Source organism: Tupaia chinensis, unplaced genomic scaffold (genome assembly GCF_000334495.1).
Source record: "Tupaia chinensis unplaced genomic scaffold, TupChi_1.0 Scaffold000046_3, whole genome shotgun sequence".
Lineage (NCBI taxonomy): Eukaryota > Metazoa > Chordata > Mammalia > Scandentia > Tupaiidae > Tupaia > Tupaia belangeri.
The window spans coordinates 5,229,236-5,251,098 of record NW_006159504.1 but is presented as its reverse complement, the minus strand read 5'-3'; the positions used below and the strand labels follow the sequence as shown (position 1 = coordinate 5,251,098).

Below are 21,863 nucleotides of genomic sequence, written 5' to 3'. Positions count from 1 at the left end.
GGGATTGAGGCTGGCCATCTTTCTGGGAGGTGATTTTTCACTTACTGTCCCTCTGTCTGTCCAGAAAACACACACCCCCCATAGCAAAAATCTGTCTTAAAAAAACAAAACAAAACAAAAAAACAACCTAAAAACCAAAACACACCTGAAAAGAATGTGTTGAGGGTGAGGAAGAACAGGAATGGATTTAGGACATGTGGATGATGCTAATTTCTCTTATTGCTGGCCTCACAATTCTTCACATCTAGCTAGCAACCACAAGCATGCTTCCAGGCTGTAGAATGCAACTGGGCAGAAGCTTCAGGGATCCTAGCCAGGGCACGGACATGGAGCCAGGGCAATCCTTGCTCCTCCTGAGTGGACACTTTTCTGTGAGTGAGGCACTTTTGTAGATTCCTATAAGATAAAAGCATCTTTGAGAGGGGGTTTGGAGAAATGTCTTCAAGTTTAAGAGCCTGCCGGCTTCGTGTGGGACTTCATACGTGATCCTTAAGTCCCAGGGAACCCCTGGAAGGTGATAAACAGAGGAATAAGACGATGAATCTCAGATGTGTGGCTGAAATCAAGGCTCTGAGCTCCTCCAGAAGTGAGGGTCAGAACTTCTATCTGCCAGGATTGCTGGGGACCAGGGAGCGGGCCGAGATCTTCTGGGCAAACGACTGCTGAATGGTAGTTATCATTTCTTGCCAGGGGAAGTGGAAGTTTGTTTCATTTCCGTGAAGTTGCTAGGTGCTCCAACTGCTATGCAGCTCCTAGAATGGAAGGAGGGTCAGGGATCCAGCGAGTTCACCATCTCATTTACGGAGACAGGCCTGGAGTCTCAGCGTGTGCTGGAACTCTGCAGGCGAGGAGCCCTCAGCACCGAGTTCTCTATTCCGCACTCCACTCCCCCTCCCCCAACAGCACTGGTCTACAACGAGCAGTTGCTGCTCATCCCCGAGTTTCTGTGAGGGAGGCAGTACTGGGGAGTGGTTGAGAACACCTGCCCCAACTCATTGCTCTGGGCAGCTTGGTTTGCTCCTGAGTTTGCTTCCTGTTCTGTGAGCTGCGAATGCCCATGGTGTGGCTGAGTAAGGCCACCACACACGGCACTGAGCACGCGACAGAAACCCAAATGGACCTTACCAGTTCTAGGTCTGACATGTCGATGTCGAGCAGGGGGACCCACGAGACCCAAGGCATAGTTAGTGTCATCTCTACGTCAATGCCATTTAGTGACTTTAGATGGAGCCCATACTGCAGCCTCCGTGGGGGGCAAGGGTGGCACGTGGCTTGCCCTTGACCACCCCAGGCATTGGAGACAGGTGCCACTTCACAGCAATGGTGTGATCCGGGTGTAAGAGGGACCACAGCTAACTGAGGAAGGCAGCACAGCCTCAGTGGGTGGCAGTGGGTGGTGGCCTTGGATGAGCCACACTGTCCTGGGAGACATGGTTCCTTTAAGTGGAATCCGTAACCGTAGTTCCATGGATTGAAGACCAAACCAAGCAAAAGATTTCGTCACTAGAGCTTTGTAATACATCTCCAACCTTCTTACTTCCATTGGTAAATTTGAAATTAATAGCATAATACTTTAACAAGAATGTATTTTGAAATCACTTTATTTCTTTTTTTTGGCCAGCCAGAGTTTATATATTTAAAATACTCGACTTAGAGTAAACAAAGTGGTTGTTCAAATGAGGTGCAATCAACATCTTAGCAATAAGTATTTAGTTTCTGTTTATATTTTCATTATTGAGTATCTTAGGATCATTTAATAGCAACAGAACATAAAAGCAAACAGTACCCCTAGAAACTTGTAAACACAGTTGAGACCTGGGCATTCCACAGTTGAAGGATTGCTGCAGTGCCAAGAAATGCTAGAGAGTTTGGTGGACATGACCTCACTTGCCATGTCTGATAGAGAATGAACATCACGAACAGTCTGCTTTGGAGAGAAGTAAGTTGTGACTTTTCAGATGATTAATTGATAGTGTGTCAACTTCTGACACTGCATTCTTTTATTCCAGATTAACTTATTTAATCAAAAGAAGAATTTTTTTTTAGAGGTTTTTGCTATAGGGCGTGTGCAGTCGCCAGACAGAGAGAGACAGAGAGACAGAAAGCGAGAAATCACCCTCCAGGGGGAATAGCCACGACGCAATCCCTTCTCTTCCATTCTCCTCTTGGGATCTTGGGCACGCACGCACACACACCTGGCTTGAGTTTTAAGCCACCGGATCTGGGACGCAAACTGCGGTCGACTACATGGGAGTTCAGTGACATAGCCATTATGCTAACTGCTGGTCCCCTGAGTCTGTTTTCTTAATGGGAACATTTTTCATAGAAGGATTATCTCTTTTGGTCTGAGTATGGCACTAAAATGAATGCCACCGTTTATCGGTGCCTCCTGGGTACAGGTATTGGGCACACTTCATGGCAGGGATGGGGCCTGGGCTCCAGAGCCAGGAGCTGGGCTTGAAACCTAGGCCTGCCACTTCCGTGCGAGTTATGCCAGTATATTATCTAATACTTATAATACTATATATATATATATATAATGCTAGTATTAATAATACTATATATAATGCCTGGCCAGGGAGAGCTAGGGCAGCTAGGGCAGCAGGCCAAACTCAGCTCCACTCAGAGCCACCTCTGTCCTCCAGCACTTGGGTCTCTGACCTACACTGGAAAGTGAAAGAAAGAACAAGTGCTCAAACTATTAACTGCTGCAAACACAGAGACAAAGCAATTTGTTAAAAAGAATATTCCAATTTATTAGAAAAGAAGCTGAATACACAGATTTTTATATCTTACCTCCTGATTGTAAGATGTTAACCTCTAGTTCAAATTTTATTTACTTATTTTTAAACATGTACATTTTACATTTAATTGTTGTTTATCTATGGAATATGGACAATTTATTGCTAAGTGAAACAAGCTAGACTATGAAAGAGAGGCACTGAATGTCCCCACTCCATATATACCAAATGTCGGCACTCTGTTGTAGAAACTGAAAGACCGGAAGGCATGGAGAGCAACTGCAGATACTAGGGACAGCATGGGAGGAGGGTGGAGAATGGGGGAGGTGACAGAGAGGGAACTGAAAAAAAATAGAAAGGAGTAAAACATTTAAGAGATTAAAAAAATGGAAACAAACCAATTCTCAAGGAGCAGAAGAAGTGTGCTGAACTGAAAACAGCTAAAAAGTCGATGGTTTCCAGGCCTGGGTGCATTGTGGGGAGCGGGCTGCAGAAATGCTAAGGTGGACCCCTAAGAACTAGGACCTGGGACCCTGGAGTGAGGCTCAGAAAGCAGCAGATCAAGTCACTAGCAACTCCTGGCTGCAATTCAGGCCCAGACTTAGCCCCAAGTGTTCCCTGATTTTCTTAGAATTCAGTCAAATATTGGGACCAGCAGTTAGCATAATGGCTATGTCGCTGAACTCCCATGTAGTTGACGCGGTTTGAGTCCTGGACCTGGTGTGATAAACCCGCGCTGGGTGCATGCACGTGCGTGCCCAAGATCCTGAGAGGAGAATGGAGGAGAGGGGATTGCGGTGTGGCCATCTCCCTTGGGGAATGATTTCTTACTTTCGGTCTGTCTCTGTCTTTCTGGCGAGCACATGCCCTATAGCAAAAACCTCCCTCCGCAAAGAAAAAAGAATTCAGTCAAATGTTTAAGACCCTGTAGATCAAAAGAGCCATTTGATTTTGTCTTCCCTAAAGAAAACTTTTATAGGACCACCTCTCATACAGGCGACCTGTCCCCCGATGCCTGTGCCATGTCTATCCTCTCTTCAGTCACAGGAAGATAGGAATGCCTGCTGTTGGTGGAGAGGATTTTCACTGTATTCTGGCTAAAGGGCCAATTTACTGTGGGCATCAATATCTAGGAATATATATATATATATATATATATGCCTATGTATTTACAGTCTCAGATTCAAATACCTTCTAGGAAACTACAAAGAGCTTTATTTTTCCAGCACGATTCAAAGCTTATTGAGGTTACAGGCATTTCATTTATCATGAGACTTCCTGAGGAAAAGTAAAATAAGAATATAGGCAGGTTTTCAGAACTAACTTTTTGACGAGTGGGGTAGAGAAGACAAACACTCCTACTGTTTTTGAGGTAATTATTTTTTGGTGAAATGGACTTAAGCGCACTAAGCAATGGGAAGCCGGCTCTCGCTTTGTAGGTTTAGGGGGGAAATCATTCTTCCTTCGTGTGGGAGAGAAACTATTACAAAGGCTTGGATTTGAGACCTTTTCACGGAATTTAGGGGTCCTCTGAAGCCTTTCTATAAACTCCTTGGAAGAAATACTTGTGTCGTTGTGCTTTATCTGTGATTGCTTCAGTGTCTCAGGCCTTGCTCAGATATCTGAACTATTTGCTTTCTTGGCAGCCTGTGCGTTGTGGTTGGGGGAGGTGGAGGGAGATTTGCTTCTAACCTAATGCCTAGCACACAGTAGAAGCTTCCCTGAAAACGGCTTCCAATAACAGAAGCATGAAAAATAAACTTGAATATATAAATTTTCATTAACATATGTGGCTATACACTCCAGGCTGTAGGGTGAGCCTACAGTGCTAAGACCCAGCCACATGTAGGGGTGGGCTGACCAGCCCTATTTTCAGACTGACCCTCTCTTGTCTGCCGTCCATTGCTCCTGTCCAGTTGTATAACAAATTGTTTTCCTACCCAACCCAGCTGACTGTTCTTAATACTGATTCCAGGAATTCAGAGAAAACATGCTCCTACCCAAGGTGTAGCCCCTCTGAATTCCTTTTAAAAGTCCTGGCTTGGGGCCAGCAGGTGATGTAGTGGTTACAGTGCTGGACTCCCACATGGTTGACCACAGTTTGAGTCCTGGGCCTGGAGGCATGAAAATCACACTGTGCACATGTAAGTGGGTACCCAAAATCCTGAGAGGAGAATGGAGGAGAGGGAATTGTGGTGTAACCATACTTCCTAGGGGGTAGTTTCTCACTTTCCGTCTCTCTGTCTTTCTCTGGTGACTGCATGTGTCCTATGGCAAAAACCTTAGAAAAAGAAAAAAAGCCCTGACTTGCTTTGGAGTGGGGCTTGGGGTGGCAGCAGAGATGGAGTATGAAATATGACAGATGTCACATGTGTTTACCTTATAATAAGTCCCTTTGTAGTCCTTTACTGGAGTGGTCTTGTTCTTGTTTTTGGTCTCACCGATCCTATAATTGAACATCAGGCTCTACTTTTCATTCTGTTGCGATTGGCTACCATTCCAAAGGCTACCTCATGGTCCACAATGACTGCTGGAGTTCCAGCCATTCAATCACATTCTTGGACAAGAAGAAGGAAGAGGGAGAAAAAGAGTAGCTCTTCCCATTCGGGAGTTTTCCTGAAAGTACCTCTTCGTTCTAGTCCATTTTGTTGTTAATAACAGAAAATACAGGGAACCAGCAGTTAGTGTAATGGCTGTGTCGCTGGACTCCCACGTAGTCGACCGCGGTTCGCGTCCCGGACCCGGTGGCTTAAAACTCATGCTGGGCGCATGTGCGTGGATCCCGAGAGGAGAATGAAGAAGGGATTGCAGCGTGACCATCCCCCCTGGGGGGTGATTTCTCGCTTTCTGTCTCTATGTCTCTGTCTGTCTGGTGAGTGCACACGTCCTATAGTGAAAACCTTTCCAAAAAAAAAAAAAAAAACAGAAAATACATAAAATTGAGTGATGCATAAAAATGGGGATTTGTTCAGTTCATGGTTTGGAGGTTCCGAGTCCACATTTGGTGGATGCCTCACAGAGTCCCAATCATATTACAAGGGAGAGAGCAGAACAGAGTGGCAGAGTCCACATGTGGACTCTGGACCTCCAAACCATGAACTGAGCAAACCCCCTTTTTTATGAATATGGCTGCTGATTGGCTTGTCCTGGCTCCTGGCTAGATCTGGGGGCCGGAGGGTGAAGTCTGGGCAGAAGGTCTTCGGTGGTCCTAATCCTCGTTTGGGATTTTTCTCACAGAAGTTTTACACCAAGTAATTCCTGCAGGAGGCATCATCACAGACGTACTGAGGACTTAGTGGGTGCCTTGCACTGTGCCAGTGTTGAGGATACAGAGTGAGTAGGAGGGACAGTATGTCTACCTTTGGGAGGTTACAGAACAGCAAGACAGAGACATAAACATTGTCATAGACAATGACTCGCATTGTGTCAGAGGGTTGAGCTACCGTTGAACAGGGAGGGGTCCACTGCCTGGCGGGTAGGAGTCTCTCCTATTTTTAGCTGAGACCTGGAGGAGCAGGAGGTGAGGGCGGAGGGGTGCAAGGACACAGCCTGCTCCGCGCTGGAGTCAGGGCGCATCTCTTTACCCGTCCTTGTCCTGGGTGGTGGTTGGGATCAAGGAAAGCCATGTCACCAGACCATCCCCTTCCACCTCGGTCTGTGCACTCTGGGTGCCTTAGGACTTCCCTCTGCTTGTTCCTTGGGTGGTGGCCACAATGACCTGCTGCCACTGCGGTCCTGGTGTGGGGAAAACCCAGCCCAGCAACCTGAACGCCTTCATGCCCAGATTGCTGCAAGGGAGGAAAGACAGGTGATGGCGAGGCAGGATTAATCCTTGTGGAATGTTGTCACCATTTTTCAGGATACGATTTGTTTTCTGTGAATCTTGCCTTTTTTTTTTTTTCCCTCTTTTTTTGGAGAGGTTTTTGCTATAGGGCGCGTGCACTCTCCAGAAAGACAGAGAGAGACAGAAAGACAGAAAGCGAGAAATCACCCCCCAGGGGGGATGGCCACGCCACAACCCCTTCTCCTCCATTCTCCTCTCAGGATCTTGGGCACGCACGCACACGCGCCCGGTGTGAGTTTAAGCTGTGAGTCTGGGACTCAAACCATGGTCTATTACACGGGAGTCCAGCAACATAGCCATTACGCCGACTGCTGGTCCCTGTGAATCTTGCCTTTTGTGAAGTTTGGGGTATTTATCAAACTGTTGTTTATTATTTTCAAACCAATAAGCAGATGCACAGAACACACCTCTCACAGGAAACTCCCAGCCAGAATGCGTTGAGGAAGCCTCCTTTGCCCTCTCAAGTAAATACACACGCCTGCGCACACTGCCGCCTCCAGTCTGCTAAGTTCAACAGTGAAGTAGAGCAGAGAAAGGATACCACTAGGCCCAACAGCAATCTAACTAGATCTCCCAAGTCTGGAGTGACTCACTGGGTGAGTCTGGATGTTCTGCTGCCTCCTCTATGAACAGGGCCGCCTCAGCTCGGAGTGGCCGGGACGGGCCAGTGTGCGCCCCAGCCCTCAGTGACTCGTGGCTGTTGCTGAATCGGAGGACGTGTTTGCTCCTCTCTTGCCAACCTGCCATTCTCCCCTTTCTGTCCATCTGGATAGATCTTCTCTTCCCTTAGAGAAAAGACAGCCAAGTTCTGTACTAGTCCTGCCTGGAGCATGCACGTGGTGCTTCGACCCCCTTTCTCTGCCGGGTTCTCATTCCTTGCCTCTGTCCCCAGTTTCTGCATAAGCCTCTCTTGCTTATGGAAGGTTCTGCCTTCCCACAGACTCATCTGATTTGACTGCACCTCTGTGACCCATGGCAAGTGTCACATTTGCGATCACTTGTTTAGAGGTCACTTCCCTGGGAAACTTGAATTCCTCCTCAGTGGGGGTTGTGTCTTCTGTCTTGTTCTCAGCCCAGGACCTCACCATCATGGTACTTAATGAATATTTGCTCATTGTCAGAGAGACATCCCACTCCCTTCCCCCACCGTGTCTGGTTTTCCAGGACCAGGTGTGGACTCAGAGCCCCCGTGTAGTCTATTCCTACATGGAACCACAGATGCTAGGTTGGAAGGGCCAGTAAGATCAACTAGTTCATCTTCTCCTTTCAGATGAGGCAATGGTCTTTGTTTGCCAGGTTGTTGAACGAAATACCACTTGCTGGGTGGCATAGAAATTTTCTGTCTCTGGGACCAGCAGTTGGTGTAATGGCTATGTTGCTGGACTCCCATGTAGTCGACAGTGGTTTGAGTCCCAGACTTGGTGGCTTAAACTCACGCCTGGCACATGTGCATGCATGCCCAAGATCCCTAGAGGAGAATGGAGGAGAAGAGATTGAGGTGTGGCCATCCCCCTGGGGGGTGATTTCTCACTTTCTGTCTCTCTGTCTTTCTCTCTTTCTGGTGAACACACATGCCCTATAGCAAAAACCTCTCAAAAAAAAAAAAAAAAAGATTATCAGCAGATTGAGTGCTATGGGGAAACTGACTCAGGTCTCTCCTTCAGCGTCTATGGTTTGCTGCAATCTTTGGAGTTCCTTGGCTTGTGGCAGGACAACTCCAATATTCACACAGCACTCTCCCTGTGCTTGTTCACATTTCCTTTTCTTCTGAGGACACCCATCATACCGCACGATGGTCCACCCTAATGACCTCACTCAACCTCATGGCTTAAGTTAACGACTTAACTTGATAATCTTCAAAGCCACTACTTTAGTCCATTTTGACACGAATAACAGAAAATATATAAAGTTGGATGACTTGTAAAAATAGAGGGTTACTCAGCTCAGAGTTTGGAGGTCTGAGGTCCTGGGCTGCATTTGATGGGAGTCTTGCGGAGTCCCGACCAGATCAGGAAGATGAGAGCAGAGCAGAGCAGAGCAGAGCAGAGCAGAGCAGAGCAGAGCAGAGCAGCTGGCCATAAGAGGCCTCTCTTCTGCTCTCTTTCTCTCTATAAACTCACCAGAACTAAATCATGGGGGTCCCTCCCTAACCACTTAATCACTTCCAGAGGTCCCATCTTTCAACCCCACGAGGGCTTAAGTTGACCCTTTAATACCTTCAGGAGCAAATTTTTTTTTTTGAGAGGTTTTTGCTATAGGGCGTGTGTGCTCGCCAGACAGACAGAGACAGAGAGATAGAAAGCAAGTAATCTCCCCCTTGCAGGGGGGTGACCACGCCGCAATCCCTTCTCCTCCATTCTTCTCTCGGGATCTTAGGCACGCACGCACACGTGCCCGGCGTGAGTTCTAAGCCACCAGGTCCAGGACGCGAACCGCGGTCGACTACGTGGGAGTCCAGTGACATAGCCATTATGCTAACTGCTGGTTCCCAGGAGCAAATTTTGACACATCATTTTTTGGGGTAGGGGCACAAACCACAGCAGACCCTTTTTCAGACAAGGTCACATTCTTAGGCACTGGGGGCTAGGACTTGACCATCTTTTGGGAGACCCAATTTTGCCCATTACAGCGACTAACTTCATAATATTTACATCATCCTCCCTGTTGAAAGGCTATCCTATTTACTCACCTTTTGTAGACATGGTGGGTGTGTTATTTTCCCAGGAATATTCTTATTTGTTGTGCTTTATGGGCAAGAACTATAATAGAAGACAGAGGAGAACTGATTATAAGTTGGAAGGTTGTCTGCTCAGGTAATGGAATTTGTTTGCCAAGTTTGGAAATTCGTTGGATGGACTGAAGTACACCCACTTGCCTGAAGATCCTCTAGGACACCCAGTCACAGAAGTTCATTTATTCTCATGGATCAATAAACAATTATCTAGAGAAAGTGACTTTGTTACAATTTAATTAATGTTCCCAAACTCTGAAATTAGACGGAATCTAAGTTTTGCCACATATTAGCTGTATGGCCCTGGGCAAGTCACTTCATTGTTCAGAAGTCAATGTGTTCTCTGTAATGGCAGGCACTGAGCCAAATTCCCTCCTGAGACCCTTCACTAGAACCTCCTTTGGAGTATGTGAAAGAAGAAAAGTCCTCTAAGGAATCTGACCTTGAAATCCAAAAAGGAATTAATTTTCGAAGCACTTTTTGTCTTCATTATCATCAGTAGCTGTGAGTGGTTCCAGTCTTGGCTGCAAGAAAGAGACCTGATGCCTGCCTTGATCTACCCTGTGTACTCAGTATCTATGCCGTGTAATGGATGGACCCTTCGTCCCCTCTGCTAACTGGGTACCATTCCTCAATTCACCCAGGTGGTCATGCCCTGGGTGATATCAGAACTCTCATGGATTGAGTTTATCATTTTCACCTTCTAAATAACCACTTTTCCCAAAGAGTTATTTCTGTAAGTGTCTGATAACATATTTAACAACTCAATCGAAATTAGTTCTCGTTATTTGCACAGCTGAGCCTTCAGGGTGCATATACTCTTTGTATTCTTGGCATAAAAACTCCTGCCAATAATAGCATCTCGACTATAAATAGAGATTTTAGATGTCCTCTCCTTCTATTGTATTGCCTATTAAAATGCTCAATGTATCATAATCCTTTTTATTTTTTGTCATAAAGCTGTGACCCTTCATTGTGGGAGGGCAAAAGCAGACCAGATGTTTTAACCAAGTTTGGATAAATCAGACATCACCTTCTCTTTTTCCTACAAGAATGAGGCATAGCAGCTTGAGTAAAGCATAGACTATATTTTCCATTCAGTCTTTCCAAAGCAAACAGAACCAAGATGTGAAAGGCTGCTAACTGTGCTGTGTGAGCATTCAGTTTTAAGGGTGCGACCATCATTATTGTGGAAAGAGAGGTAGGTCAAACTATCAGTGTTTTGTCTAATTTAGAATTGAGACCAAAAATAACAATCTCAGCTGAAAAGGAAATAGAATTGACTAGTGAACTCCGTTCTAGCGTAACGTTGTAAGGGAGTGTCGACCTTGATATGAAACCGGGAAGACAGCCTCTCAATACAGAGACTACTGCCTTTCCCTCGAATGTAAGAATTCTTAGGTTTACATTTACATAATGGTAATTTTAGAATTTTGCTTTTTAAAAAAAGTTTTGTTATAGGGTGTATATGCTCATTAGAGAGAGAGAGAGAGAGAGTGAGAGGGAGAGAAATCACCCCCAGGGGAGCTGACCACACTGCAATCCCTTCTCCTCCAGTGTCTTCTCAGGATTTTGGGCATGTATGCACATGTGCAAGCCACTAGTTCTTGGACCCAGACTATACAGCTGTCCATGTGGAATCCAGACACCTTAACCTCCATGTCACCTGCTGGTCCAGAATTTTGCTTGTGTGGGTGTGTGTGTGTGTGTGTGTGTGTGTGTGTGTGTGTGGTTTTATAACTTTAGTTGAAAATCAGCAGTTAGTTCTCATCCACATTGACTGTAGATTTTTTAAACTAGTAACCAGTACATAGGTCACTAGAATGTAGAGCTTGTTGGGTGAATCGCTATCTTCATTATGTTTTCTGGACAACTGCACATGGATACGGTATGGGACGTTCCTTATCCCTTTGGCTCAAAAGGCTTTGTTGAACCTGGTATTAATGTGCACATATGGAGTCCCTATCTTCTTCATGGAAATTTCTGGATCTCTTTGAGTGCCTGAGGGGCATGTTTTTTGAAGCCCACACCATGGATGTGCTTATGAATGTTGATGGTGTATTACCAAGTCACCACCTCGTTGATGGCAGAATGGCTCTTCTTCTCACCACAAATCAATGAAGCCTGTTGTGAAACTGATTCTGATGGCATTTAACCTAAGCCAGACCAGTTTGATGGTGGAGTGAGAAGGAAAAGACTGGAAATGGGCACTCAGGGCATGCAGAGAGCAGGTGAGAGCTCCTCAGAGCACTTTCAGTAGACCTGGAAAATGCACACAGCATGGTAAAAGGGAGGCTATCGGTGCCATGAAGCAGCTGTGAGATGATGCTCTTGGGGCCTACGAGGGCCAGATTCTGGTACACAGAGGCCTTTCTGATGCGATTCCACATGTGGCTGTTGCTAGTGGTGGGCTGTGACACTGGATGAGAGGACAGGAAAGGCCTGTTAGGGGAGGGGAAGGCGCATGTGATATGGGTCTGAAGGTTAGGCTGTGGTAAAAAGAATGAGATGGGAGAGGCATTCTTATTGGAGGGAATTGTAAGAGAGAGGCATGATGGTAGGGACTCTTTCTTAGGCCAAAGATTGGGAAATGGAGCCCTAAGTTTATAAGACTGGCCAGGGAGTTTTCCATTCTAGAGTTTAACCTTGCCTCATTGCTCTCTAAGAAGCCTAGGAATAGGCTTCAGTTGGTCTATGAAATTTTGTTTAAACTTTTTGTATAAGTGCATGCTTCAGTTTTCTGTTGCATAAGAAACACTCCAGAAATAACTTATAAGAATAACCATCTTAAAACAACTTACTATTTCTCATGATTCTGTAATCTTGGCTGGCTTAGTCAGGAACTAGAAGTTTGCCCTAGAACTCCAGCCTGGTGCTTGAGGGCCCTACTACCTATCTTCAGATCTCTTTCATGTGTGGTATGTACCTTCCTGCCATGTGCATGAGTAGTTTTAAATAACAGTTAAACCCATTGTAGGGATTCCTATCAAAGCCCATCTTTGGAGACATTTTCATGTTTTTCACTGAAACTCTTTATTGGAAACTACAGAACTTGTACAAAAGAGTAGAAATCCTGAAAGCCAACTTCGACTCAATAGAAGTAATAACTTTCATATATTTAGAGCTGTCCAAGTGTGAACTTTGTTGTAAGTCAATAAGTCAGTCATCCACCATTAGATGAATGGACATAGAGGATGGATAATTGTGACTCAAGGATTGTGCAAAAGCAAATCCTTCACTCCAAGACTATTATACTAGAAGATGGCCTTATGCTGACTTAGACACTAAGGATCCTGGTTCAGTTGTTCTTTAATGAGATGGAGAAAAGCCAATGAGATGTCTGGTAAGCACAGAGCACTTGGTAAATAGAAGCACATTTCCATAGGTTCGAGCTCAACTAGTGAGAGAGGAGCTCTTACCTTTCTCTCTTTCTTTTTCTTTTATTTTTGGGGGGTCAGTAAGGTTTTTGCCATAGGGCACATGCACTCACCAGAGAGAGGGAAAGTGAGAAATCACTCCCTAGGGGGAATGGCCATGTTGCAATCCCTTCTCCTCCGTTTTCCTCTCAGGATTGTGGGCATGCATGCGTATGCAACCGGAGTGATTTTCAAGCTGTTAGGTCTGGGACTTGAAGCATGGTGGGCCCTGTGGGAATCCAGTGTGAACCACCATGCCACCTGCTGGCCCCTGTGAGAAGAAGGGGTCTTTTTGTCTTTCTTACCTGAGGGTATGAGCAGAGAACAGATGTCATCACTTCTTCACTCATTCTTTGGTTGCTGCTTTAGAAAAGTTCCCAGCCTATGTGCAATTTATGTTCTAAGGAGAGAAAGATAGAATGAATATGTCAGACTCTTTCCACTGATTAATACTGGCAATCAGACAGGCAGCAGCTGCTTGCTTACCAACCTCATTAGCAGCCATGGGAGTGAGCTTCTACTTCTCTTGCATTACTTAATGACAGCCTAATTTACATTGGGCCTCTTCTGCTTTAAAGATAGCTCTAAAGGTGTGTTAGATGTTAGAGAAGTTATTACCAGCCACGGTAAAATCATATGGTGCATATGGGTCACAACAAAGAAATTCTAACCCACTGGTTCCCATCTTAATTTGGGATCAGTTTAATTGATTATCTCTGCTGCAGACATGTGTGAGATCTGGTTGCAGCCAAAACTGCAGGGAAAATTTGACAAGTTGAGAAGGAAAAATGCTAGGAAGTGATTTATCTTCAGGGCAAGAGTTCATCTTTTTCTCCTTTGGGTCTGGAAATTCATGGGTTTTGTTTCCTAGATAAGACTCCCTACAACACTGGCCAACAGAGATGTGTGATGGTGAGGCAGTTCTAGGTGTGGACAATGTTATCAATAGCCCGAGGTTAAATTTGACAGACATTTAAAGTCTGGCATGAATAAAGTGATTGGAATATGTTTAGATGTCTTTGTTAACTGCTATTTGTAGTTGCTTTATCTTTGATTCTAAAAGTATAAATATGAAATGAAAACTTTTTTCTTTTTGAGAAGTTTTTGCTCTAGGGTGTGCGCGCTCGCCAAAAAGAGAGATAGAAAGCAAGAAATCACCCCCCAGTGGGGATGGCCATGCCGCAATCCCTTCTCCATTCTCCTCTGCGGATCTTGGGCACACACGCACATGCGCCCAGGGTGAGATTAAACCACCGGGTGGGTCCAGGACTCGAACTGCGGTTGGCTACATGGGAGTTCCGCGACATAGCCATTACGCTAACTGCTGGTCCCAGAAATGAAAACATCTTTAAATAAGAGAAAGCTATCTGAATGTATGGGATGATTGCCTAGTTATTGTATAAAATGTCAATCATTTATATGTGATTTACATGTAGGGGGAAATATCACTGTCATTGTATGAACTAAAAGATAAAATGCTAAAAATAATGACTCTGCATTCAAAGTTACCCATGTGGTTTGCCTTATATGGATATATACTTTTTTTACTTATAGAATGTTGAGAAGAATGTATTATCAAATTCACCTTCCAGTCTTAGGAGTAGGGCCCTTGTATAATTACAATGGGTCTTAAAAGAGTTCATGGAAAAAAACTGATGGATTTAATGTTTTTCTGCACTAAAATAAGCTCATACCTTAATTCCATCTCCCACAAACTTTTTGAAGTACTCACACACGTTATAAGCTGTCCCATGCGTTATGAATTGTTGACTAATAATAATGATGGTGAACATGATTTACTAGGTGTTATGTTACTTTATTTCATTTAATCCTCAAAATAGTACTATAAGATGTATACCTTGAGAACCTCTCTATACTGTAGATGAGGAAGTGGAGGCTTAGACTGTGTAACTACCCAGGTCACAGACCTAGAAAGTGTAAAAAATGAGTCTCCAATCCAGCTGTGTCTATTGTCAAATCATACTTCTCATCAATGTGCTTCATTGGCTTAATAACGTCAGACATGGATACATTTCAGCAGTCAGAGAAGTTTGGTAGATATTTTCAGAAAGGAGGAGATGAAGATATTACAAATATCTTTTTAATTACAGAGTGAGGAGGGGGGTTGAGAGGAATCACCTAATTTTTAAAGACTATTAACAAAAAATAGTTGGAATTGTTATAAAAGCAATTCTATATCTCATGCTATTTTTCATTTGTTTTATATCTGAGTTTTACTCTGGAGGTGAAATATGTGAAATTTTGCAATGAGGATCTCAAAATCTGGGGATACATTTCAAATAAAAAATTTATATTTTGCTCAGTTAATCCAAGGCAGGTTTCCACATTTGTTAAGCTCAAGACACTGTGCTAAGCAAGTCACTTAATTTGCACAAGCACTGTGTGAGCTGGTATTAGCACGGCCATGTTTTCAGCTGAGGAAGCAGTGCCAAGAGAGAGAAATATCCTAACGGAAGTTATATACATTTTAAGTCACAGAGCTAGGATTCCAGCCCATGTCTGCCTCATCCCCTTATTAGAAATACATTTACTGACCTCTAAGAGGTGAGGGAAATGAATCCATTTCCTCATATAGGGAGACTTTTAATTAACCTTCCTCTTTTCTTTGCTTTAATGCTTTATTCCTGCTAGCTTGGATACCCAAAACTTCAGGTGTTTGAATTTGGTTATATTTTAGAGCTGTTAGGTGACAAATTCCTTCCTTCTTGATGTCCCAGGGAGAAGCCTTTGGGTATGGTAGGTTATTAGGGCAGAGCCCCTATGACTGAGCTCTGGTGTGCTTTTAAGAGGAGAAAGGAAACCAGAATAAGCAGAAATGTGTGAGCAGCCTCTCTGCTTGAGATCTTGTTCTCTGCTATTTTGTGATGCCTTTGGACCTTCTGCATGGCCAGAATGAGTCTAATAAACCTCTATGCACTTAGATTCACCCAATCTCAGGTATTTCTGCAAGCAATGCAGCAATGGCCTAGGATAATCCCTAAGGTTGGTTACATACTCAATACAAGTTCTAATTTAAAGTTTGCTTTGAAATTAAAAAGCTGCATTGGTGTGTAGGTTTAAAAACTGCCAATCTAATCATCATAGCCTTTGTCTAGGAAACAAATCAGAGGCCTGTCCAGATTTCCACGTCGTTAGCTCAGTAGACACACAGCTGCAAATCAGCAGCTACAGCCTTATCGAATGATTCTTAGTACTTCCCTCCAAATGCGAGAGAAAACTCAGCAAACTGGTGATGAGTCTAGTCAGCACATTTTATCCAGAAAGAGTCAAAAATTTGAGATGCTGGATTAGTTCTGAAGTCTGAGGAGTTGGGCAGTATTGATGAGACACGTTCCTGAGCAGATTTCCTCCTTTTTTGTCATCTTCATTTAACAAGGCTTTGGAATCTTGTGGCATTTTTCCACCTTGTGGCTAGTCTGGGGCACTTGGGATTATGGAGATGACTGTAGGAATGAGTCCTAAAATTCTCTTAGGACTTGTTTAGGGAAACGTTCTGACTCAGGTGCCATGTAACACCTGCTTCCCTATATCTCCTGGTTCTGTCTTTTCTGACCTTCATTCAAAGCTTTGAATGGGTTAAAATTCCTTGAAGCCACTGTGGAAAGGCCAGCCACTGTGTACTGGGAGCTTCTGTTCTTTTGTCCTGCTCACATTTAGGGAAGCAGGGATGTTTTTACCTCACGCCATACCTTGGTGTGCCCTGGACCTCAAAGCCTTGCTTCCTCATTCGTGGGAGTTAGGTCCATGTGCCAGTACCGTCCTCAGGATCGACCTGTATATGTGGAGCTCTGAGCTTTTCTCCAGGGCTTTTGGAGCCAGTCTGTCTCCTGGAAGATGCTCTGCTCCATCCTCATCCTCACATTCTTCCTGGGTCAGGAGATGTGTTTAATCTAGAGAGCCCTGGACCAGATACCAACACTCCCCAATAGAGGTGTGGAAGCAGCGGCATAGACTAGGCTTTTCAGATGGACTTGACACATCTTCACCTGGCTTTGAGACTCTAGACAAGTCTCTGTTTTCTCATCAGTAGAATGAGATGAGTAACTTCCACCCACAGTCATTGTAAGATGAGAGTCAATGTATATAGAGCACCTGGTGTAATGCTGTGCATGTAATAGCCACTTAATAACTGGTAGTGTTTATTATGTGCTTCATTGAACTATTTGGTCAGTGGGAAGCAAAATGTAATTTCGTCATTCTTAGGCCTTCGGGATCATTTGCAATATCGGAAACAAGAAAATCAGGACTTGAGGTCTCATGAATGAGTTCCACACAATGCCTATCTTGGCTGTAATGAGATCTCCCAGTTCTTAAAGACAGATTTCATGAGGAAGTGAAAATTCTCTTTCTAAAGTTGCAGTCAGGGAAGACCAAGAAAACCTTTGGACCTATTGGGAGACTGAAAATTTAGGCTGAAGAGCTGGAAGGGTTGACGAATTCTAAAGGTTTGTTAGGTTGCAGAATAGTTTTCCGGCTGAAGTGCCTGAAGTTAAGACTCTTGGATCATCTAAAAGGAGACTGGACAAACATACGAGAATGAGCGATGCTACAGGCAAGTAAGCAAGGTGACCTAATGATTTCTTTCCATTTTTAAGGTCTAATTCTTTTTTTTTCTATTTTCTAATGTATATATGTTTTTACCTTATTGCATATTTCCCCCCAGATATATTTATAGATTCTACTTACAAAGCTTAAAATGACAGCAAAATGCCATTTCATACACTATTAAGTTCAGTCTATCCTGTCCTGCAAATTTCTCCTCCCTCAAAGCAAAGCTGTCGCATCCTGTTGCCTTATGCCTATTGCAATTTCTAAATTACACTGACAGTGGGGTCTATCCATCCTTGATAAGAAATTTAATATCCACTGACATTTAATATCACAAGTGGACTCACTTGTGACTCTATGTGGTGAATACAGCTGCAAATAATAGCACAGCTTTCATTTGAAGGTATTCCCTGGGATGGAAATATAGGAGAAACACTTTGTGCTCTAAAGATTAAAGAAGCAATCTGATAGGAACAACACTCCCATGGTGAGCAGTGCTTCCAGGGTAGGGTGTCAGGGGAGATGGCAATGGCCGTGCGTAGATGGAAGGGAGCTGGGGCCAAAGGGCATATATAAGATTGGGGGAGTCATGAGAGACATTGGGAGAAAGTCGGGACCATGCAGAGGAGGTTAATTACAGCACTGAGATGGAGTGGTGTTCAGGGTCTGGATGCTGCAGGAAGCAAGGCCTGAGCAGGTTTTGCAGAAGAGAACAAGCAGCCAGGCTGGAGTAGAGCAGCTGAGTGTCAGAGTCGCAACACCTTGTTGGACGCCAGGTGTAAAGGAGCTGGCTGACAGGCACAGCTGTGGCAATGGGAAAGGCTTTGCAAACTCAACTCATATTTACATTTAGCTCTGAAGTTTTATAATCATTGAGTTAGGTCTGAAGCTGGTGTTGGTAGCCTGAAGGTGCAGATGTAGGTAGGTATGAATCTTGGGAAGGAATATTGTGGGGTGATAATTATAGGAAGAGAGACTGTTGCTGACTTTATTATATCTCCAGACATAAGACTACCTCGATTTCAATATATTTTGATTTCCAACTTTTTTTTTTTTTGAGAGGTTTTTGCTATAGGGCACATGAGCTCACCAGAAAGGCAGAGAGAGACAGAGAGACAGAAAGCGAGAAATCACCGCCAGGGGAATGGCCATGTTGTAATCCCTTCTTCTCCATTCTCCTCTCAGGATCTTGGGCATGCACACACACTTGTCCAGCATGAGTTTAAGCCACCGGGTCCAGGACTCAAACTACAATTGACTACATGGGAGTCCAGCGTCATAGCCAATATGCCAACTGATGGTCCCTTGATTTCCAACTTTTATCCAGATCTAGGATCTCGTGCCTGGGAAATACAGTGAAAGAGAATTAAGTGAACATTTCTGGAATGTCTATCATTTAAAGGGTACTTGGTAGGTAGTTTACATATACATTCATTGAACTGTTATAGTCATTGCTATCTCTGTTTTATAGAAGATATGGAGGCTAGGTAGGTTAAGTAACTCCCCCTACAGCACATAATTAATAAGTGGTGGACTTCAGATTGATTTCCAGGTCTGCATGATTCCAAGATTCCACTCTTTTTCATTCTACCATTCTAGGTCTTGCAGATGTCTGGGTATACAAAAGGCCCTCAGTAAAGAGAGGTTTTTGCTATAGGGCACATGAGCTCACCAGAAAGGCAGAGAGAGACAGAGAGACAGAAAGCGAGAAATCACCGCCAGGGGAATGGCCATGTTGTAATCCCTTCTTCTCCATTCTCCTCTCAGGATCTTGGGCATGCACACACACTTGTCCAGCATGAGTTTAAGCCACCGGGTCCAGGACTCAAACTACAATTGACTACATGGGAGTCCAGCGTCATAGCCAATATGCCAACTGATGGTCCCTTGATTTCCAACTTTTATCCAGATCTAGGATCTCGTGCCTGGGAAATACAGTGAAAGAGAATTAAGTGAACATTTCTGGAATGTCTATCATTTAAAGGGTACTTGGTAGGTAGTTTACATATACATTCATTGAACTGTTATAGTCATTGCTATCTCTGTTTTATAGAAGATATGGAGGCTAGGTAGGTTAAGTAACTCCCCCTACAGCACATAATTAATAAGTGGTGGACTTCAGATTGATTTCCAGGTCTGCATGATTCCAAGATTCCACTCTTTTTCATTCTACCATTCTAGGTCTTGCAGATGTCTGGGTATACAAAAGGCCCTCAGTAAATTAGGCGCTCTTGGCCTCCTCCCTGCTTGCTTCCTCAATACCCACCAAGCTCTTAAAATCCATTCTTTTATTTTTAAAGATTTTTTTTCAGTTGATTCTATAGAGTTAATAGAATTAGTTTATAAAATTACCTATATGGCAGAACTTCAAAAAGTTCATGGGAAATGGAATTAAAATATGAGTTTACTTTGGTATAATTTTGTTTTTGAAATCCATGCATAAGTTCTGAATAATATGTATTTTCCATACATTTTCTTAAGTATTCTCTTTCTTTTTGTGAAGCAGAATATTATCCTAAATTAGAAAATTTTGGAACTCCATGGCTCCTGAGAACTAGTGATTTCAGGGAAAAAATAGAAATGCAGATTTTTTTTTACTGATAATTCAGCTTCCAGCCCACAAACTTGGGTGGAGAAGCAAGAGGCAGACCTTCAGAAGAAGATTCCTCCATGGCTCCTGAGAACTCATGGTTTCAGGAAAAAAAAGAAATGAAGATTTTCTACTGATAATTCAGCCTCTAGCCCACAAACTTGAGTGGGATCTCAATGGAACAGCAAAGAGATTCCAGATCACCTCTTTCTGCAAACTCCTGAACATTCAGAATGAACTTCAAGAGTTAGGAAGAAACACAACACCCATCAGATGACTAGAAATCACTGCAGGGCCACGAGAAATATGGAAAAGCAAGAAACTACCTCTCCTCCCAGGGAAAAGGATAACTCCTCTTCATCCACAGACAGTTCAATGGAAATCATGGAAATGTCTGATAAAGAATTTAGAATATTCATAATGGCGAAGCTAATAGAGATGGAAGAGAAGAGAGACGATGAACTGCAGAAGAGAAAGGAAAAAGGAGATGGCGAGTTCTCGGAGGTAAGGAGATTTTTGCAAGAAAGATCTAAAAGAGGAATTACACACTTTAAAAAAGAATCAAATGGACCTGTTAGAGCTGAAGGCTGTAACACAGAGAGTCAAAAATCTCCCTTGAAAGTATTAAAAGCAGACATATACAGAAAATAGAATCTCAAACATAGAAGAGAAAATTGCTGGCCTAGAAAAATAAAATTGCTGACCTAGAAAAATCCACCATGAAGACTGAGAAAATTGCCCCCAAAATGAGAATAATATGAGACATACTGGATACCATGAAATGTCTAAACATCTGGATAATTGGTATCCCAGAAGGCAAAGAGACTCATAAGGGCATTGGTAATTTATTCTGTGAAATCCTGCAAGAAAAATTTTCAAACTTAGAGAGGCATTCAAAGATCCAGTCTGAAGAAATACAAAGGACCCCAAATAGAATCAACCCAAGAAGATCTTCTCTAAGACACATTATAGACAGATTGACCAAAACCACAGACAAAGACAAGATACTAAAATTGGCAAGAGAGAAACAGCAAATTACCTACAAAGGATATCCCATCAGGCTAACATCAAACCTCTCATCAGAAACAATGAGCAAGGAAAGAATGGGAAAATATATTCCAAGTGTTAAGGGAAAAGCAATTTCAACCAAGAATACTGTACCCAGCAAGATTATCCTTCATATGGGAAGAAGAGAAAAGACTATTCTCAGATAAACAAAACCTGAAAGAATTTACCAGCACCAGACCAGATCTCCAAGAAGTTCTCAAGGGAGTGCTCTACCAGGAAAATTAAATACAGATACACAGAAATAAGAGTCCAAAAACTAAGAAAATGGCCAACTTAATCAGAGGAACAAGTCTGGATTGAATATTATATTCCAGAATTTAATCGGGAAGATCGAACCACAACCGAAGATAGATTAAGTACATGAGACTGAACTGGTGAAACGGCATTTTATGACTTTTAACTAAAACATTGGTGATTTTCTTCTAGGCTTTGTTGTCCGGTTTTAAGGATTTTTGTCCTGTCTTCAGCTGTCGATAGGTTCATGTACCTACTATTTGAACAGAATCCTAACCTGTTTCCAGGCTTTAAGTTTTAAGCAAATTTCTTTACCAATTCAAAACTGCTTTTCTTGAAATTACCAGCTGGACTTGCTATTGAAAGTAGTCAGATTATTTAAGAAATTGCATGATCAATAAAATATGGAGGGAAAAGGAATGGAAAGCAATTGTAGACACCAGAGATAGTGTGAGAAGAGGGTGGGAAAGGGCAGAGGGTCAGACATAGGGTTAAATATATATAAATATATAAATATGTATATATATGTGTATGTGTGTGTGTGTGTGTGTGAAACTAGAAATGGAAAATTATTGATGATAACATACATGATTAAGCCACGATGCAGTATATTCTGGATGGGAAACCACTTTTTGTATGTTGTGATGATGATTAGGGGATGAATTTAAAT

At 43.3% G+C, this 21,863-nt stretch overlaps 1 long non-coding RNA gene across 1 annotated transcript in view; it reads right to left on the bottom strand.

Annotated features, from left to right (window-relative positions):
* Positions 1–427: 427 nt before the first annotated feature.
* Positions 428–21,863, bottom strand: part of LOC102497319 (uncharacterized) — a 66,059-nt gene continuing 44,623 nt past the window's right edge. The window contains exons 2-4 of the long non-coding RNA XR_333367.1: positions 13,038–13,132; positions 9,275–9,344; positions 428–752 (exon numbers count right to left, since the gene is read on the bottom strand). This is a non-coding gene — a long non-coding RNA (uncharacterized LOC102497319). The remainder of the gene's footprint in view (positions 753–9,274; positions 9,345–13,037; positions 13,133–21,863) is intronic.